The sequence below is a fragment of the Notamacropus eugenii genome, chromosome 1 (genome assembly GCF_028372415.1).
Source record: "Notamacropus eugenii isolate mMacEug1 chromosome 1, mMacEug1.pri_v2, whole genome shotgun sequence".
NCBI classification, from domain to species: domain Eukaryota; kingdom Metazoa; phylum Chordata; class Mammalia; order Diprotodontia; family Macropodidae; genus Notamacropus; species Notamacropus eugenii.
The window spans coordinates 95,144,093-95,164,887 of NC_092872.1; the positions used below are offsets into that span (position 1 = coordinate 95,144,093).

General features: G+C 38.7%; 1 protein-coding gene and 1 pseudogene across 9 annotated transcripts in view; one reads left to right on the forward strand and one right to left on the reverse strand.

Moving 5' to 3' along the window:
• Positions 1 to 20,795, reverse strand: part of SNX29 (sorting nexin 29) — a 688,321-nt gene that overhangs the window by 573,236 nt on the left and 94,290 nt on the right. The gene's annotated exons all lie outside the window — the stretch shown is intronic.
• On the forward strand, positions 1,702 to 11,791 carry LOC140529014 (glucose-6-phosphate isomerase pseudogene; annotated as a pseudogene).

Here is a 20,795-nt window from a genome sequence, read left to right on the forward strand (position 1 = left end):
ACAGAGAGCAGTGTGAGATGTAAAACAGATAATTTTTATTACATTACATCAAAAAGGTTTTGTACAAGTAAAACAAATATGGCTAAGATCAGAAGGAAAACAAAAAATTGGGAGAATTTATAAGAGTCTCAGATAAAGGTCTCATCTCAAATATATAAATAACTTTGTCAAATCTAAAAGAATACAGTTCATTTCCATTTTATAAATGTTCAAAGGATATGAATAGGCAGTTTTTAGATACAGAAATCAAAACAATTTATAGTCATATAAAAATGCTCTAAATCATTATTGATAAGAGAAACAAATTAAAACAATATTGAGATATTTTACACCTATTAGATTGGCTAAAATGATTGAAAAGGAAAGTAAAACGTGTTGGAGGGGATATGGAAAAATTGGGACACTAATTGGCTGCTGGCAAAACTCCAAACTAATCCAGCCATTGTGGAGAACAATCTAGAATTATGCCCAAAGAGTTATTAAACTGTCTTTGGTCCAATAATACCACTACTAGGTCTGTTTCCCAAGACTATTAGGGAAAAAGAAAAAGAACTATGTATTCTAAAATATTTACAGTAGCTCTCTTTGTGGTGGCAAAGAACTAAACATTATTGGGATGTTTGCCAGTTATGGAATGGCTAAAGAAGTTGTGGTATGTGATCATGTGATCATGACAGAATATTACTGTGACTTCCCCATTGCATCTGAAACAGGAATCAGGTTACAAAGTATAGAGATTTGCACAAGCTTTTTCATAGAATACCTACTACATGATGGTGAGTTATAATTTTATTTTTTGCATGGCTCCTCAATTCATAAATCAGAATCTTCAGATTTTAAGTCTTAACTAGTAGACCTCCAAATTGGTTGCCACTGTCCTATCATCTACTTTCTAAAGTTTTCTAATATTCACACCAAAGCGGCTTGTACATCTATCAGTGATACCTATTCTGGAAGAATCTCAGAGCTGAAAGAGATCTCAGTCAGTAGCTGCCCAGTCCAATCCATATCTAAGAAGCTGCTCTATCACATAGCAAACAACTAATCATTCAACTGTGACATCCTAGGGTAATTTCTTCCACATTTATATCAATCTAATGATTAGGAAGTTTTTTCTAATATCAAAAGAAAATTTGCCTTTGTTCAATTTTCATTCATTGTTCTAAATTTTATCATCTGGGGTCAAGATGAACAAGTTTTATCCTTCTTCCACATGACCTATCTTCAAAAACTCAAAGATAACTCCAGGCCCCAAGTCTTCTCTTCTCCAGACCAAACAATCCCAATTTCATCAACTGCTGCAAACATGGCATATTTTAAGACCCTTCACAGTCTTGTTCTCCTCTGGATACTTTACAGTTTACTGATGTCTTTCCTAAAATATGGAACTACCTCCATGTTTTAAACTATAACAACAAAAGCCAAGGAGACCAATGGTAAAAAAAAAAAAAAAAAGTCCTCCACAATCCCAATGAGCATGGTGAAAACATGCATTTAGAACTTGGGTCACTGGTATTTAGGAGAGGTGTGGTATGAGCTAAGCAGAAAGAGGAATACAACTATTACAAATAAGACAGTGTCATGTAATAAAAATCATTTTGCATTGGGAATCAAGAGACTTTGGTTCTAGTCCTGGTTTTACTGAAAACTAGCCATATCACAATTTCTCTGGGCCTCTGTTATTCATCTTTAAGACGCCGAATGACATCTAAGACCCCCTTCAGCTCTGAATGCTTATTCTACGATCCAGAAAGAGCTAAATATGAACAGTACAACTGCCCAATCACTGCCATCAACCACAGCATACAGTAAGTCTCCTTCCTCTGTTACTACTCCAGTTGGCCAGACATGAAAGGATAAATTCAGTCTGGGGAAACCATGACCCTTCTTTAGCTAGAAACTGAATGTACATGTCCCTCAAGGGTGCAGGCAGTCAGGGAGTGAGAAGGAACCTGTCTGTGCTCATCCTTTGTTTTCAAAGAAGACTATGAACATCAGAGAGATGATGGCATGACTTGCACTTGACCTTGTTTTGAGTGAGGGAGGCTGTGCAAGGTCAACAACTTCACTCTCTCCTCCTGAGCCATTTGGATTCAGGGACCAGATATTCATTAGGATGACTGAAGATGGCCTAGGATACACTGGGAGACCCTGGCCTTCTTAGGTTGGCCTTTTTAGGTACTCACTTAGAGGGAGGTAACACCCATTGAGTGAATAGGCCTCTTTAAGAAGTAGTCAGGGAATGATCCTTGCAATGAACAAAAGAAAAAATAAATGAACAGAAAGTGTTACTAGTGATAATCACTCTAAGCCAGGCAGTAAGTGGAGCTTGGGCAGGGACCTACTGTGTAGTCCATGAGCTTCAGAGTGCACGGGATTTAAAGTTTTGGGAAAAGGAAGGAAGGAAGGAAGGAAGGAAGGAAGGAAGGAAGGAAGGAAGGAAGGAAGGAAGGAAGGAAGGAAGGAAGGAAGGAAGGAAGGAAGGAAGGAAGGAAGGAGGACATCTAGCCAGTAAACCCCAAAGCCCCAAAGGAAGGGGAGAGGGAGACAGAAGGAAGAGAATGAGCTGGGTTACCAGTGAGTGCAGAAGCAGTGGCGCAGGGACGCCTCTGGCTGTGGGCACTTAGTTCCAGACCAGAGGGAAAAACTGAAGAAAGATCTGAGACCAGAGGCACCACCCCCATATTCCAGTACTAGAGTTGATTACAAAAACTAAGCTTTTTAAAAATCAACAAAGCTGTATCCCCAAGAGATCATAAAAATGGGAAAGGGTCCCACATGTACAAAAATATTTATAGCAGCTCTCTTTGTGGTGGCCAAAAACTGGAAATCAAGGGGATGCCCACCAATTGGGGAATGGCTGAATAAATTATGGTATATGAATGTAATGGAATACTATTGCACTATAAGAAATGATGAATAGGAAGACTTCAGAGAGGCATGGAAAGATTTATATGATCTGATGCTGAGCGACAGGAGCAGAACCAGGAGAACTTCGTACACAGTAACAACCACAGTGTGTGAGGATTTTTTCTGGTAGACTCAGAACCTCATTGCAATGCAAGGACTTAAAAAATTCCCAATGGTCTTTTAAGGCAAAATGCCTTCCACATCCAGAGAAAAAATTATGGAATTCAATCGCAGATGTAGCCGATCATTTTCTTTTGGTTTTGGTTTGCTATATGATTTCTCCCATTCATTTTAATTCTTCTATACAACATGACTATAGTGAAAATGTAAAAAATTAAATAAAATAAAATGAACAAAGGAAAGAGAATTCAACCATAGAGAGTTACTGTATGTTCATACTTCACTGCTGAAGAAGATCATGCCATCAGAGAAATGACATGACTTGCACTTGACTTTGTTTTAAGTGAGGGAGGGCTGTGCAGGTCACCAGCCTCACTTCTCCTCCAGAGCCATCTGAATCCAGTGACCAGATATTCATCAGGATGACTGGAGATGACCCAGGATGAGGCAATTGAGGTTAAATGACTTGCCCAAGGTCACACAGCTAGTGAGTGTCAAGTGTCTGAGGTGAGATTGAACTCAGGTCCTCCTGACTCCTGCACTGCAGAGAGTTACTATGGGAATAGAGAAGACCAGGGTTCATCTTCAGAGAAGGATAGTAAAGCAAAGAAACCCTCTTCTACTCCAAAGAGTAACATCAAATCATCACCTGCACAAAGAGAATTCAGAGAAGAACTTAAAAAACTTTAAAAATCAAATGTGAGAGATGAAGGAAAATTTTTTTAAAAAATAAGAACAACAATCCAAGAAAAACAAGATTATGAAAAGAAAATCAACCAACTGGAAAAAGAGATTCAGAATCTTAAGGAAGAAAATGACTCCTTGAAAATCAGAAGTGAGTAACGGAGAGAAGCAAAATTATAAGAGATTGAGAAACAATAAAAAAAATAAAGAATGAAGAAATAGAAAAGAATGTGAAATATCTCATAAGAAAGACAACTGATCTGGAGAAAAGATCAAGAAGAGAAAACATAGGAATAATCAGATTATCTGAAAGCTATAATTAAAAAAAAAAAAGAAAGAAAGAATCTTGATACAATAAGACAAGAAATAAAGAAAACCATCCTGAAGCATTAGAACAAGAAGGGAAACTAAAACAGGAAAAAAATCTACTAATCACCATCTGAAGGATATCCTATGAGGAAAATCCACAGGAATATTAAAGTCAAATTATCTCTAGAAATTATACTCAATTCTTATTAAGCTTAAAGCTTAAGAGTTCAGCTCAAGGATAAAATACTATAAGCAACAAGAGAAAAAAACAATTTAAATATGGTGGTAGCACAATTAGAATCACACAAGACCTAGCAGTGGTGATATTAAATGCAGGTCTCAAAACCGTATATATAGAAGAGCAAAAGAACTGAGGTTACAGCCAAAAATACCATACCCAGCAAAGCTAAAGCATAATCCTTAATGAAAAAAGTGAACATTTAATGAATTGTCAGACTTTCAGGACTTTGTTAAAAAAAAGGAAATAACCTGAAATTACTAGAAGATATGACATATAAGAGCCAAGAGAAACACAAGGTACATACCAAAGACTAATTATAAAGGATTCAATAAAGACAGGCTGCTTAACTTTTATGTATGTAAAATATAAAACATATGTCTAAGATTGTTATTAGTAATTGCATGGTTCATAAGAAAGACTGGAGTAAACCTGAGTATGATATAACTTTAAAAAGTAAAACCGTTTAGGAGCAGCTAAAAAGAGTAATTATCTTATATAAATGAGGTGCTAGAGGAGGAACCAATACAGAGAAATTAGATGGGGGAGGAGGGCTGGTAGTTCGGGGAAACTTACCTTCATCACTAATGAGTTCAAGAAGGAACAACACATATATATCTCTAAAATAGTATAAAAGTCTTCTAAATTCATTAAGAAATAAAACGCTAGGGGGATAGGGAGAAAAGGGAGAGGATAAAGGAGGGATCTCGGGGAAAGTGAGGGAATAGATTAAAAGGGTGTATAGAAGGGTGTTTACATTAATGAGAATGGAAGGATAAACGAGGGCTCCTTGGAAGGGGGGTAGGTTAAGTAATAGGAGGGCAATGTAGTGGGTAGAAGTAGAGAAGTCAAGAGGGATAGGAAATGAGATACACACAAACATAAAATAAAGATTAGGAATAGAATTTGTTTAGGAAAAAGAAGCAGGGGCAGCAGTCACAATCTCAGATAAAGTCAAGGTTAAAATAGAGTTAATCAAAAGAGAAAAATAGGGAAAGTACACTGTGTCAGACATATTTATCAACATCGTTTTGAATTATTTAAAAAAACAAGACACTAAAAGGTGTGAATGTTATTGATATGGAGGAAATGACAAGTTAGTGGACTTGGAAAAATATGGTAAGATTTGGACTTATGAAGGGAAAGGTTATGCACCCTCAGAGAAGTGGAGGATAAATATAAATAAATAAGTATAACACAGTCTTACATAGATGTACATGAATGTATATGTCTATATATGTCTATGATTATTGATATCTAAGTATATACATGTATAAGTAAGCGTATGTATGTGAGGACATATGTGTGGACATGTATGTTTGTCTTTGTGTGTATGTATCTACATATGTACGTGTGTGTATATATGTACATATAAATGTGTGTGTGTGTGTGTATGCGTGTGTGCGAGCTTAATATAGTCTTTGAGGGGTTCAGGGAGGAAGAGGGAAAAAAGAACAAAGTAAAAAGTGCCCAGCATATAATAAAAGAAAATGTACAAGGAAGCAAAGAAAAGATGGAGAGCTCTCAACACCACTTGCAGTATTTATCACATAGGCTTTCTTGAAATGAAAGTTTATTGCTGATTACTTTGAATCCTCTCTCACGTTCTGCTGTGCACATAGCAATGCTTTTTTCTTTTCTTATTTTGTATTACTTTAGTTTTACTATTTGTTTTTTTCTTTTGTATTTAAATTTAAAATAAAAAAATTTACAAAAAAAAAGTGTATTGACCCTAGAGTTTGTACCTAATGATCTAAAAGGTTTTTAAACCACCCTGAAATAGACATGCCACAGGACTGTAACATGAATATGTAAGGAAGACACATAAATAAGCTTCGTTATTTCATACTCACCTTACATACGCAGGCACATGTTTGTGCTACGCATCTGTCGATGTGTTTACGTATTTATTACACCAAATCAAAGTCTCAATAAGCTTCTTATAAAAGTATTTAAAATAATTTGACTTTAATTTAGATTCTACTTAAAACTGATTGTTCCTATTGGGTTTAATAACATGTTTTACAAGCTATCTAGGATACAAAGTACTTATTATTTATGGGATGAGAGATAAAAAAGAGAAACAAACATCTTTTCAACTAGCCAAACAAAATGGCAAAGAATTCCACCACAGGAAATATGTCAACTATTTTTCTATCTAAAGAATTCAAGTAATGCCCTAAAAGAACAAATGCACTCTTTAAAACAGTCCCCTCCTGACCATTTCCTCTACAATCAAATAAACATCTGGCTTGGAGTTTGCATGTATTGATCAGTCTAAACTCAGCTTACCGTTGCATACTCTACAATGGTTTTTTTAACTGAAGATGACTTAAGGAGTACTTATTGGATAGGTTTCTTTGCTATATTCTGATAAAATAAGCTGCCTCCTCCTTATCCAGAAAGAAGCTATGTATGTGAGTTTATGTAAGATGTTAATCAGGGTTGAAGAAAAAAAGCACCTTCTCTCTTCTCCTTCCATGTCAGTGAGGAACCACAAGGAATTATAGATAGCTTCAATCCTAAAGAAATTCAGTTTATTTTCATTGGGCACCAACAGGGCGCATAGAATGATTTCCTATAAATTGATCCCATTCTCTCTCCACCCAAATACTGTGCTGTCAGAGTCTCACCACTCCTCAGACCTGCTTTAATCCCAGCTTGTTGGATAAGAAGCTTTTAAATAACTAGCAATTGGACGTGGCCCACCAAACCAGGCAAAACGGATAAGCAGAAGCAAGTATCCAGAGCCAATTCCAAGTCTCCGTCCATTCTTTCCACCAAGACTGAGTTCACCAACCCAAAAGAGGTGAAAAGTACTTGATTCCAGGCCCTTATCAGCTGAAAGCCAGACTTCCAAAACTAAACAATGAGCACAGTACAATGACACTAGTTGATCCTCATTTTTAATTAAAATCCTACAGTTTGCATTTTGTTCTTTATTTTTGATTTCACATTACAAAAGCAGACACTGGCTTAAGGTGTATAAGCTATTATAAACCCTAAGGATAAGGACTTGATCTGTGATTTCACTGGTATAGGGAACTCCTCGATGAGACTTCCTCAACCAATTCAGGCTATCCCCTTCTTGGCAGCTTACAGTCTTAAAAAGGTGCCAAGAGCACTGAAAGTGTACATTAATTACTAGGTCTACACAGTCAGTAGGTGTTAAAGGCATGGTGCCTGGCATATACTAGGCACGTGACAAATGACTCCTGGTTAGATGATTATGTATCAGCTTAGAACAGTACCTAACATGTAGTAAGATGTTAATGACTGCTTTATTAATCTAGATGTCAAAAGCAAATTTGAACCCAGGTCTTCCTGGCTTCTTAGTCACTACACCACACTACCTATCCATTTGAATGCAATGCAAAATAAAACAAAGCAAATGACACCCCAGCCTACTGGCTGGTGAAAATGGAAGCAGGGCGTTACTGACAAGCAGGCATTTGGGTCATTCCCAGGAATTAGTGCAAGCTAAACGTATGAGAAAAAGATGGTTCAAACGTACTCTCTCCTCACCTCTCTATTCCCTATTTTTATGAAAGCAAAATAAATAAATAAGTGAATAAAACAACAAAAAGGTTTAAGGTAGAGGAAAGAAGAAATCTATTCATCAGTAACCAAGGAATTAGGTACCCAAATAAATGGACAAAATTCGGTACCCTTAAGGCTGAGGAAAGTATTTAGTCTGGGCAAGAGGATAAGATCTCAAGAGGGGGAAAGAAGGCAGAAGACCTTTCTCTTCTTCTAAATATCCAAATCTGCTGCAGTCTCTCACATCACAGACCACCATGTGCTACAGTGGAAAACATGCAGGGCTCTGAATGAGACCTCAGTTCAAATCCCAAGGATGTCACTTATGATCTAGGTGACTCTAGTTGCATCAATTTGACCCCTCTGTGCCTCAGTTTCTTTATCTGTAAAATGATGTTGAACTTCTCAAGTCCTATCTCATTCTAAGACTAAGATCTTAACCTAGTCAAGCCCAGACTTTCTCAAGTACTCCAAAACCCACTCATCTTTATAAACTTTACCACAGTTACTATCTATACCATACATTTGCCTTTCTTTAAACTATCTTATCTTCTTCTACAAGTATTTCAGGTATGTATGGCTGCTGTATACAACCAGGCTACAAGATGCTTGGAGATTAGAGGTTCAATTCACACACACACACACACACACACACACACACACACACAGACACACACAGACACACAGACACACACACAGACACACAGAAAGACAGACACACAGACAGACACAGACACAGACACACACAGACACACAGAGACACAGACACACACAGACATGCACACGCACACGCACACGCACACACACACACACACACACACACACACACCCTACCTTCTGTGTCCTCCCCAACACTGATTGCATAGTAGGTACTCAAAAAGCCTATCAGTTAACTGACTAATTAAAAGAAAGGAGGTGCTAGCTAAAACAAAGGCCTGAACAAATACTCTCTCTTTTCTAAGTCCCATCCTCAGGTACCACTGAAGAAATTGCTGCCATGAAGGGAAGAAGTATCCCCCTTATTTTGGAGGATTTTAATCGATTAAGCCTCCAAAGAAGGAAACTGGCAAACTGCCCATCCAGCTCTGCAAACCTACTTCTGATCTTGAAAGTGCGGGAGTTAGTCCTGCATGATCAGCAAACAGTGGCAATTGCACATCAGTAACCATCAGTTTACCATCACCTGGGATGGGATATATATCTCTTTTAAAAGTATTAGGAAATAGGATTGATTCATTCCAATCTTCTGGTTAAAGATTAGTCCGGGGTCCTACATTTGCCCCCTTTCTGAATATCTTGCTACAAAGTATCAAATCTTTATGCCAAATCTGAAGGATTCCATTTTCTTCTTGGGCATGTTTTCAGAGCTTCTCAGTGAAGGCTCCTCTCGTCCTTGGAGTTATCAACAGAAAGCATGGTTCAAACTCTAAGTTCAGTCTGTCATTCCAGTTAGAAAGGATGAGTTATTCTCTTTTAAATATGATATTCATAAATATTTCCCTAAACATTAACATCAAGTAATAAATCTACTAGGAAAACTCTGCCAGCTCAATACTGACCTTTCAAATTTCTTTTTTCTAGTTTTCTCTCAAGTCTTAATGAAAGCAAGTCTTAATCCAGTCATGTCAATCAAAACAGCAAAGAATTATGTGATCAATTTCCAAAGGAAATAATAAACACAAATGTGTTTTTCTCTCCAGTGTATGCAGTTCTTAACACACACAATGACCAAAGCATTATCAGCATTCTCACCCACACGTGACAGAGATGAGACAAAATGAAATTATATAACCAATACTTTTAAGTTCCCTAGTGAATCCGATACTGATATGTGATGATCTTGCTATGGGACTTCTATGCTACTCATCTCATTATGGAGATAATAAAAAGCATTCAATCCCTAAAGGAGAGACACTACAGAGCAAGAGAAACTTAGTGAAGATAAATGATGGCAGAACCTCTCCTGAAAGCAATAACTCTTAATCTTCTCCTACACTTACCTAGCACAAACTACACATGACTCCTCCCACATATGCATAGGTACCCTTGGTTTTGACTCCTCGATGCAATCACTTTAACTTAATATTTATCAGAACAATCCCTTGCAAAACTATTTTAAGCACAGCATTCCCCCATTGAAGAACATTTCTCCTTTGTTTGACAGGTTCTTAACTGAAATCCAAGGTTTCTAGGGGAGAAAAAAAAGTCCCTTTAATAACACAGCATTTGACTTCACCTTAAAAGTTTTCAATAGCACATCTGAAAAAAATTACTGTTGATACTCCAACTTCAAACTATAAAGTGATTCCATTTCATGCCGTATCTTTCCGGGCCATCCATGTCCCCACCATGGCCTCACTCAGTCAGGACTCAAACTTCCAGAAGCTCGTCTAGTGGCACTTCAAGAAAAGGTCTAAACTCAACCTCTGGCACCTTTTTGAGGAAGACCAGGACCACTCAACCTGAATCTCGACACCAAAAATGGATATATCTTTGTGGATTATTCCAAGAACTACCTCACAAAAAATGTGATGAAGATGCTTACTGAGCTGGCTAAGTCTCAAGGGGTGGAAGATGCTCAGTAAAAAATGTTCAAGGGGAGGAAGACCAGGCTATGTTCTATGTGGAATTGCAAATCACTCCAATACACCCATCGCAAGTGGACAGCAAGGACATGGTACCAGAGGTGAACAAAGTGCTAGAGAAAATGAAGGCATTCTGCTAGCATGTCTGTGGTGGAGACTGGAAAGGCTATACCAGGAAGACGATTACAGATATTGTATTGATAATGCATTTTTGCTTATTGTTCATGTAATTTTGCTTATTAATGGGAAGATCTGTCCCATTCATTAACAGGTCCATGTGACCTGCTTAAGTCACAGGGAAGCCTGAGTCACATGGGTCTTCACATGGAACAGGAAGGGGTGGAGCTAGGGTAGAGCTGAGAGAAAATTGGTCAGAGCAGTCAGAACTGAGGGAGAGAGAGAAAACAGGCAGCTGGCTAGCATGAGTGAGAGAGCTTGTTTGTGATTTAAGGAAGACTGTTTGTGGTCTATTTAAGGGAGCCTGTTTGTGGGAAACGTAACAGAGGGAAGGCTTGGGGACTGTATTGCCCTCTACATTGTTATTGTGAACAGATTTCTTTGTTACTAGAATGGATTTGGCTTTTTTGGTGTCTGAATAAATGTTTTTCTTCTGCCTTCTATATGGAGAGTCTATTATACTTTGTGATTCAGAATTACACTGGCATATTCATAGTTGCCCTTGGAGCTGTGAATATTGCCTGGGTGATACAGATGTGATCAACACTGGCAACGGAGGTTTTGACTTAGGTCCCCTGTTGAGGAAAGAAGCCCTGAAGCCCTATTCCAAAGGAGGCCCTCATATCTGATTTGTCTCCAATAGTGAAGGTACCCACATTGCCAAGACCCTTGCTGAACTTAACCCAGAAACTTGTGCCTTTATCGTTGCCTCAAAAACTTTCACCACCTAGGAGATCATTACCAATGCAGAGACAGCCAAAGAATGGTTCCTTCAGGTAGCAAAGGATCCTTCAGCTGTGGCAAAGCACTTTGTGGCCTTGCCTTTCAATGCCTTTCAATTCAAGAGTCTGGAATCAACACTCAAAATATATCTCAATTCTAAGACTGTGTTGGTGGATGTTACTCATGGTCAGCTACTGGCCTCTCCACTGTCCTACATGCTGGTTTTGATAACTTTGGACAGCTGTTGTCGGAGGCTTACTGGATAGACAATCACTTCCTCACCACCTCCCTGGAGAAGAATACCCCTGTGCTGCTTGCCATGCTAGGCATCTGGTATATTAACTGTTTTGGATGGGAGACTCAGGTCCTGCTGCCCTATGACCAGTATAGGCATCACTCTGCTGCCTATTTCTAGCAGGGTGACATGGAGTCTAATGGGAAGTATATCACCAGGTCAGAAGTCTGGCTTGACTACTGTATTACTGTATGGGCCCCAATGGTATGAGCTGTCACCTCAATGAATAAATAGCTAAAAGGAAAAAGCAACAAGTTTAAAAAAAGAAAAGAAAACCTTCAACAAGAATTTCAGTGTCAACTATCTTTCAATAGTCCTCTGCTCAAGACCATCAAAAGGTAGTTTGACTGAAAAGCAAAGTAAGCTCTCAGGGTACTTATGCCAAACAGCCTGGGGTTAAGCAAGAGAGGATGAATTTAAAAATCATAGAATTTACCTAGTCCAGCCCATACACAAAAGCAATCTGCCCTAATTATTTAAGTTTTTCCTCACATCAAACCTAAACGTGTTTCCTTGCAGATAATGTTTCCTTTCACTGTCAGATTTAGAAGCTTGAAGAGAAAGGAAGAAAGCTTTGCTTCCATTAGCACAGCAGGATATTTAAAATAAAGTCAACTAAGTAGTTCAGTGTCAGAATGAGGATTTTTTTTCTTAAAGACTCCTGACTTTAAAAGTGACGCCCTAGTGCAGCATTGTCAAGAAATGGTTCCCCAGTGGGGTAGGTAGATTTGTAAGAGAATGAAGGCAAAGCTTTTCCTTCTACAGTAAATTGATATATCTACTTTGTTGTCACTGACACATAAAGAGCAGTGCTAACAAAACAGCATCATTTAATCACGTCTAAATAAAGGATCTAGTGAGCAGTCAATCTCAACATGCAATACTTTCCTGATTTCAGTAATGTTCCTACGTTTAAGAGAAATATTTCAGGATGAACGAGAAAGAAGAGATCACAGAGATGGGAACAGCAAAAAGTCCAACAGAAAACATGTCCCAAGCAACTAAAGAACAATTAAAAAAAAATCTTTCTTGACATATTAAGTACCAACTATTGTATCTCTAGGAGGTCATTTTCTTTTCTGCTGTCATCATTCTCCTTTACCCTCCCCTGCACTGAATTAAATCATTCTCAGATTCAACATCAGGGTTGAATTGAACGCTACCTACTTATAGTCCTCATTTCTCTAATGCTGATAAAGCCAGGAGAAACTACTTACAAATACCTTTTTGACTCAGAAAAAAAATACTGAGTAAGTTAATTCATCAGGCTTGAACTTTGGGGGTGTATGTCAGTTATATGGTTGAAGACCTTCATTTCTTATTAGTCAAAAAGGGCCATACTTCAGGATCCAAAAATTGTCAGAGACTCATCTAGAACAGTACTCAGCTCAATGAGACACTTTATGAGAAAGTCTAATAGTGCTAGCTAGACCTACAGAATGTTACACTCAAAGATTAGGAACAGAGCTTACACATATTTGGCTAACTATCTTTGACTGACTTAGCAACAGAGGAGCCGAAATGATTCTAACAAATATCCTATCTATCCCAAAATGAATCATAAGTATACTAGCTCTGACTAGGCATATAACTTCACAAAGCCATAAACTACTCTAAGGGGTACATCTGACATTTGAAAGAATCTGATTTCACCTCAGCAAAGGGGCAAGCACTCTGAACTGTTTTATAAACTGCTACATACCACAGAAAAAGAAAAGCGACTAAAAATTTTTTAAATCATCCCAGCTTTTTTAGAGATTGGGAATAGGGTAATCCTATAACAACAGCCTTTTACCAATGGGCTCCTAAGAAATTTTACAGTCCCAGTTTTAAAAGAGATATGCAAACAAACTTGAAAAGCAATAGAGCAAAACAAAGATAATGAATTCCTGAAAAATCCTGTTTAACATGAAAAGAGATCAAGAAAATAAAATCACAGCTGTAAAGAAACAGGTAGGTTCATTATCAACTGTACTGAAGGGTGCAAGTCTGGAACAGGACTGACTTTTTCTGAAGGCTCTGTCATCCATATGTAGTGTTTTTCTTTAGAAGACTTGCTGGAACTGGGCTTATAACAATAACAGAATTAGTGGAACACTCAGGAAACATTAAAACATTCTTCCCACCTACCAATCATCTGTATTTATTATAGAACTTAAGCTCTTCAACATCTGGAGCAAGCAAGATGTGTAATATGTAAACAGACTCTTAACAAATTAAATACTTCTTCTTTATAGTGAAGAAAGTCCCTCAAAATGTACCTCAGTCCTTGGGGCCGTTTAAAAGCATCATCACAGAAGTAAAGAGTCTGTTTTAAGTAAAAATTAGTTAACCTAATCTGTTACCCCAATCGCCAACATAAGAGAATTTAACAAAAAGATTTCCCTTCCAAGAAATTTCTTAAACTCTACCAATAATCTTTGAGGATTTTTCTTGTTTATTTCATCAACTTCAATCAGTCGCTGCAATGCAGCCAAGAAAACAGCAGGCACACTATTCTTTCACCCTGTCCCTGTTATCATAAGGTCTACAACCAAAGAAAACAAATGCTCCTTGCTATTTGGCATCTCTTTATATGCCTTACTACAGCAGAAGAATTTCATTTCCTAAGCCATCTGAATGTTTGGAATTATGTTGCCATGCAACAAGCTAGAAATCTTCACCAGCAGTCAAATATCCACCCTTCCTATGATGGCTGAGCGAAAAAAAAAAAAAAACAAATCCACTAAAAAAATCTTATTGACAAGCAAGACTTTTTCTTATTCTCCGTGGCCTGAATCAATGACTAAAAACTTTAAAGAAAACGCCTTCACTGCTTTTATTCCCACAAAGAAAGAGAAAAAGGGGGATGGGGGAAGAGGGGAGAGAGAGAAAAAGAAAAGAAAGGAATTCTGGCTTCAATATTTACATAAATATTCATGAATAATCAGCTAAATCTCACACACGATACTGACATTTGCTAATTAGCTAAGTATCTTTTTTCAAATAAAAATAAAATACGAATTTTTTTTAGTAAGTTTATTGGTAATAAGGATATCATATACAAAATCATTTTTATACATCCTTGATATATGTATTTGTATTAGGAGCTGCATCTACTGAAATAAGAAACACTAGCGTTTTTTCATTAAAAACTGACAGGAACAACAATGCCAAAAGGAAATCATAGAAAATTAAAAACCCACTGCTCCCCCTACCGTCCCCTGATTCTGCTTTCTACAACCAAGTGAACATTTGTTTCCACATCAGATCACAAAATGAAAATATGTACTCTAAATATTTTTTTCTAAAGTAAAAAAAAAATACCTCTGAGAGACTTATGAACTCTGATCAATACAATGGCCAACCATGATTACCACCTCCTGACAGAGAGGAGAGGAAGTCAGAGTACAGACTGAGACATCCTTTGAATATGGCTAGTGAGGAATTTGTTTCACTTTAGTATATTTGTTATGAGGATTTTGTCTTTCTCTTCCTTTTATCCCCCAATTTGAGAAAATGTTTTTATTCGTTGAATAATTTTATTTTAAAATAAGGAGAAGGGGGGGCGGAGCCAAGATGGCGGAGTAGAAAGACGCACATACACATAGCTCCGAACCCACAACCCACAGAACGGCTACAGGGGAGAAACTCACGGCGAATTCTGCACCCAGAGGCCACAGAATATTGGAGCGAGGGAGATTTCTGTTCCGGAGGGACCTGCAAAACTCTCGTGGGGGGTCCTTCCCGCTGCCGACTAGGCGCCGGGACTGGGAGCTGAGGGCAGCCCTGCAGCGGCCGCGGCACCGAGAGGAAAAGATCCGAGCGGGCTTCGGGGACGGGATCTCCAGCGGCCACACGGGTCCCTCCACCCACAGAGGAACCTGCAAACCTCTCACAAAAGGTCCGTCGCGCTGCAGACGCGGAGCCCAGCCCAGCCCAGACCTGCTGCGGCCACGGCACCAAGAGAAACAGACCCGAGCAAGCTTCAGGGACAGGATCTCCAGCGGCCGCACAAGTCCCTCCGCCCACAGGTGACGGGGGTCGGTGAGAGAGTCTCTTTGGCAGGTCGAAAGAGGAGTGGGGTGCCCCCATGATTCGGGCCCCCCCGGGAGGTAGAAGCTGAGAGGCGGCTGCAGACCAGGGCTCCCCAAGCGGGCGGGAGCCTGGATCCATTGTGGAAGGTCTGTGCATAAACCCCCTGAGGGAACTGACCCTGAGAGGCAGCCCTGCCCCGACCTGACCACCTGAACTTAATTCTCACACTGAATAGCAGCCCTGCCCCCGCCAAAAGCCCTAAGGCTGGAAGCAGCATTTGAATCTCAGACCCCAAACACTGGCTGGGAGGACCAGGAGTCGAGGTGGGTGTGAGGAGAAAATTCAGAGGTCAAGTCACTGGCTGGAAAAATGCCCAGAAAAGGGAAAAGAAATAAGACTATTGAAGGCTACTTTCTTGGAGAACAGACATTTCCTCCCTTCCTTTCTGATGAGGAAGAACAATGCTTACCATCAGGCAAAGACACAGAAATCAAGGCTTCTGTGTCCCAGCCCACCCAATGGGCTCAGGCCATGGAAGAGCTCAAAAGGAATTTTGAAAATCAAGTTAGAGAGGTGGAGGAAAAACTGGGAAGAGAAATGAGAGAGATGAAAGAAAAGCATGAAAAGCAGATCAGCTCCCTGCTAAAGGAGAACCAAAAAAATGTTGAAGAAATTAACACCTTGAAAACTAGCCTAACTCAATTGGCAAAAGAGGTTCAAAAAGCCAATGAGGAGAAGAATGCTTTCAAAAGCAGAATTAGCCAAATGGAAAAGAAGACTCAAAAGCTCACTGAAGAAAATAGTTCTTTCAAAACTAGAATGGCACAGATGGAGGCTAAGGACTTTGCGAGAAAGTATGATATCACAGAACAAAGAGAGAAGAATGGAAAAATGGAAGATAATGTGAAATATCTTATTGGAAAAACAACTGACCTGGAAAATAGATTCAGGAGAGACAATTTAAAAATTTTGGGACTACCTGAAAGCCATGATCAAAAGAAGAGCCTAGACATCATCTTCCATGAAATTATCAAGGAAAACTGCCCTGAGATTCTAGAACCAGAAGGCAAAATAAATATTCAAGGAATCCACAGAACACCACCTGAAAGAGATCCAAAAAGAGAAACTCCTAGGAACATTGTGGCCAAATTCCAGAGTTCCCAGGTCAAGGAGAAAATACTGCAAGCAGCTAGAAAGAAACAATTCAAGTATTGTGGAAATACAATCAGGATAACACAAGATCTAGCAGCCTCTACATTAAGGGATCGAAGGGCATGGAATAGGATATTCCAGAAGTCAAAGGAACTAGGACTAAAACCAAGAATCACCTACCCAGCAAAACTGAGTATAATACTTCAGGGGAAAAAATGGTCTTTCAATGAAATAGAGGATTTTCAAATTTTCTTGATGAAAAGACCAGAGCTGAAAAGAAAATTTGACTTTTAAACACAAGAATGAAGAGAACCATGAAAAGGTAAACAGCAAAGAGAAGTCAGAAGGGACTTACTAAAGTTGAACTGTTTACATTCCTACATGGAAAGACAATATTTGTAACTCTTGAAACATTTCAGTATCTGGGAACTGGGTGGGAGTACACACATACACACGCACACACGCACACATACATAGAGACAGAGTGCACAGAGTGAATTGAAGAGGATGGGATCATATCTTAAAAAAAAAATGAAATCAAGCAGTGACAGAGAAATATATTGGGAGGAGAAAGGGAGAAACTGAATGGGGCAAATTATCTCTCATAAAAGAGGCAAGCAAAAGACTCATTAGTGGAGGGATAAAGAGGGGAAGTGAGAGAAAAACATGAAGTCTACTCTCATCACATTCCACTAAAGGAAAGAATAAAATGCACACTCATTTTGGTAGGAAAACCTATCTCACAATACAGGAAAGTGGGGGACAAGGGGACAAGCAGGGTGGGGGGGATGATAGAAGGGAGGGCATGGGGAGGAGAATGCAAATTGAGGTCGACACTCATGGGGAGGGATAGGATCAAAAAAGAATAGAAGTAATGGGGGAAAGGATAGGATGGAAGGAAATATAGTTAGTCCTATACAACACAACTATTATGGAAGTCATTTGCAAAACTACACAGATTTGGCCTATATTGAATTGCTTGCCTTCCAAAGGGAAGGGATGGAGAGGGAGGGAGCTAAAGAAGTTGGAACTCAAAGTGTTAGGATCAACTGTAATGTTCTTACCACTAGGAAATAAGAAATACAGGTAAAGGGGTAAAGAAAGCTATCTGGCCCTACAGGACAAAAGAGAAGACAGAGACAAGGGCAGGGAGGGATGATAGAAGAAAGAGTAGATTGGTCACAGGGGCAATTAGAATGCTTGGGGTTGGGGGGGGGGGATAAAAGGGGAGAAAATTTGTAACCCAAAATTTTGTGAAAATGAATGTTAAAAATTAAATAAAAAAAATAAGGAGAAAAAAATTTAAATAGTTAAAAATTAGAAATAAGTTTCAAGAGAAGTTTGAAATTAGAAGGCATACCAAGAAAACACATAACATTAAATTATGCCTTTTCTTGTGTTGAAAAACTATGGTTGCTGCCCATTTGCACTACACACAGACAAATGTGCTGTTACAGCAGAGACCCTCTCCTCATGTATTTAGATACGCATCTAGGCCAGGATAGGGAAACTGCTGCAGTTTCCCCATCCTGGTCTAGGTGTTTATATCTATTTCTTACCAATCTATAGACTTACTTCAATCAAGACTTCAAAAGATTTGTAAGATTTTTCAATTATATGAGTGCCCTCCACCAATGCAAGTATGGCCTTCCAGGCCATGGGAAATAGGTGCACTAAACCACTGTGGACATAAATTGATGAAACAGAAAAAATTTTGACGAGAACATCCCTACTTAGCAAAGCTTTTCCATAGCCCTAACAGACTAAGTACCATACCCTTCAAAGTAGGCAGCCATACTTGGAGGCCATATCTTTACTCGAAAAATTATACCAATCCTCAAAATGGTATGAGAACAGAATACACTGTCAAATGTGAATTATGTAGTGGTTCATTTTGTTTAGTTATTTTTCTTTGAAAGGGAAGTACTTTGGGTACAGATGAAAAGTGACATTGGTACAAGATCTACATTTAGTGTTAGTAAGTATTCTGACTTCCTTCTGCTTATTACAAAAAAATTAAATATTTCAGATTTATAAATTAATTTCCAAAAGAATAACTGATCTGTGAAAAAGGAAGGTTGACAGATTTCCTAAGCACCAATAAACACTGAGATTATAGGGTATGTACCCTGGCATCTTGCTGAAAGGACACAGGGAACTTTTCTGATGGGAAGTGAGAAGGGTGGGGGGTAGGGAGGAGTTCCTCAAAAATGACTGACAGTTGAAAGTTGGGAGTATAAATTCTTTTCCCTTCCCCAGTGGTGCATAAAAGTGAGCTATGAACTAGTTTGATACCTTTTTTTTAGGCTCCCTTCCCCCTTGGACCTCCAGAGCAGTTGAAACAAAGGTAAGGGCAAAGAACTTCTTCCACCACACACATCCACATTTACCACCAATAATTGTATCTTGAAGGAAAAACACACGATGTTCTGATATGTTCTGATCGAGTTGGCCTGAGGTTCCTAAAGCTCTCGTTTCTGAGTCAATTTCCTGGCCTCATTTCATCTTTCTGTTTCCTTTTCTGAGGACAGGTCAGAGACTCATGTCAAAGAAAAAAAATTAATACTAACAATGTCCTCTGTGATTTAGGCTTCAGTCTTCCAAAAACAATCTATTAAAACATATACATTCAAACCATTTCTAGCTAGAAGAAAGATTTCCAAATGGGCACAGTCCTTAATTACTTCTGGACATAATTCTCTGTCTCAAGAATATTTCTGATAACATTTGTAGGAATCTTGAACAAGGAAAAAATTATATGTTAAAATATAGTTTGGGGCTAACATTTCAGAATATCATCACTCAGTTCTTTAATGAACCACTTCCCCTTAAGAGTTCCTTCCTGTGATCAAATTGCAAAGAGAAAACACTGTCCGCAGGTGTATCAGATGAGGGAAAAGGCCTATCTAGTGAAGTTAAGTTTGATTAGCAACACTAGTTCACTTCAAAAGAAAGCCTCAGTCTTTGCTCTTCCCGCTTTTCCAAAGGGAAAGGTCTGGAAAGAGCTATAGGCTGGAGAAAGAGTATATCTTTATATTTCTGCAGAAACAAAAAAGGAGGTTTTTAAAAATGTTTCCATACTAGAGTTCCTGAGAACAGACCATCATCTTAGGTCTGAGGTGGAGGGAAGTACCTGCCTAGCAGTCCCCCAAGTACAGTTACCTTCCAGTTAAGTCTAAAGAACTACATATGCATGCTGCATTTTCTGTATTTATCCATGAGCTCCTGTAAGGACTTGGCATTACGTACAGATTTTCTGTGAGGGTGAAATAAAAGCTCTCTCAGACCCTCTACCTGTATCTATGCACTGAGTGACTGCAGGAATTGAGGAGCTATAGCCCATATTGGAGAAACCTTGACTCAAGCAATATTATACCCAAAATTTATAAAGGAGAAACTGACCCTCTGGGGGGGGTCGTCCCCAAGGGTGGAACCCAGGATACTAGATCAAACCCAGTACAGTCCTGTGAGAGACCAGAGTTTCATGGGCCCTAAGACATAGGTTAGGTAATATATTTGTTAATACATAAACAGTTTTAACTATTGCTCACTTTTTTTTAACATTTATACTTCAGATATTTGTAATTTCATAGGCACTGGCTATAATAATGAGCTTTCCACCTTAGCAAATCATACTTCAAAATTGCTGACCAATAAATTCAAAATCCTATAACATGGTGGTGAAACTGTCTGAATACAGACTAATGCTCTGACTACAGACAGATGACCTATTGATGGTCCTGAAGTGAAAGCTTTCCTAGCTTGGCAGGACCTGACAGAACTTGTGCTTAGCAGCCACAATCTTCAAGAATTCAAGGTTATCTACATGCTACAATGAAGGTGGTTGTTTGTCCTTCATTCTCGAAAAGGACCATGACATCAGGGAGGTGATGCCATGACATGTAAGTGAATAAATTTAAGTGAGAGAGGGTTGTGCAAAGTCAACAGCCTCATAAGAATTTTACTGGAGAATTTTAACACTATTTGGAGAAAAATCTGAGTTTGGTCAGTTTCTGTATTTGTCCATAGCAAAAATAAAGCATTT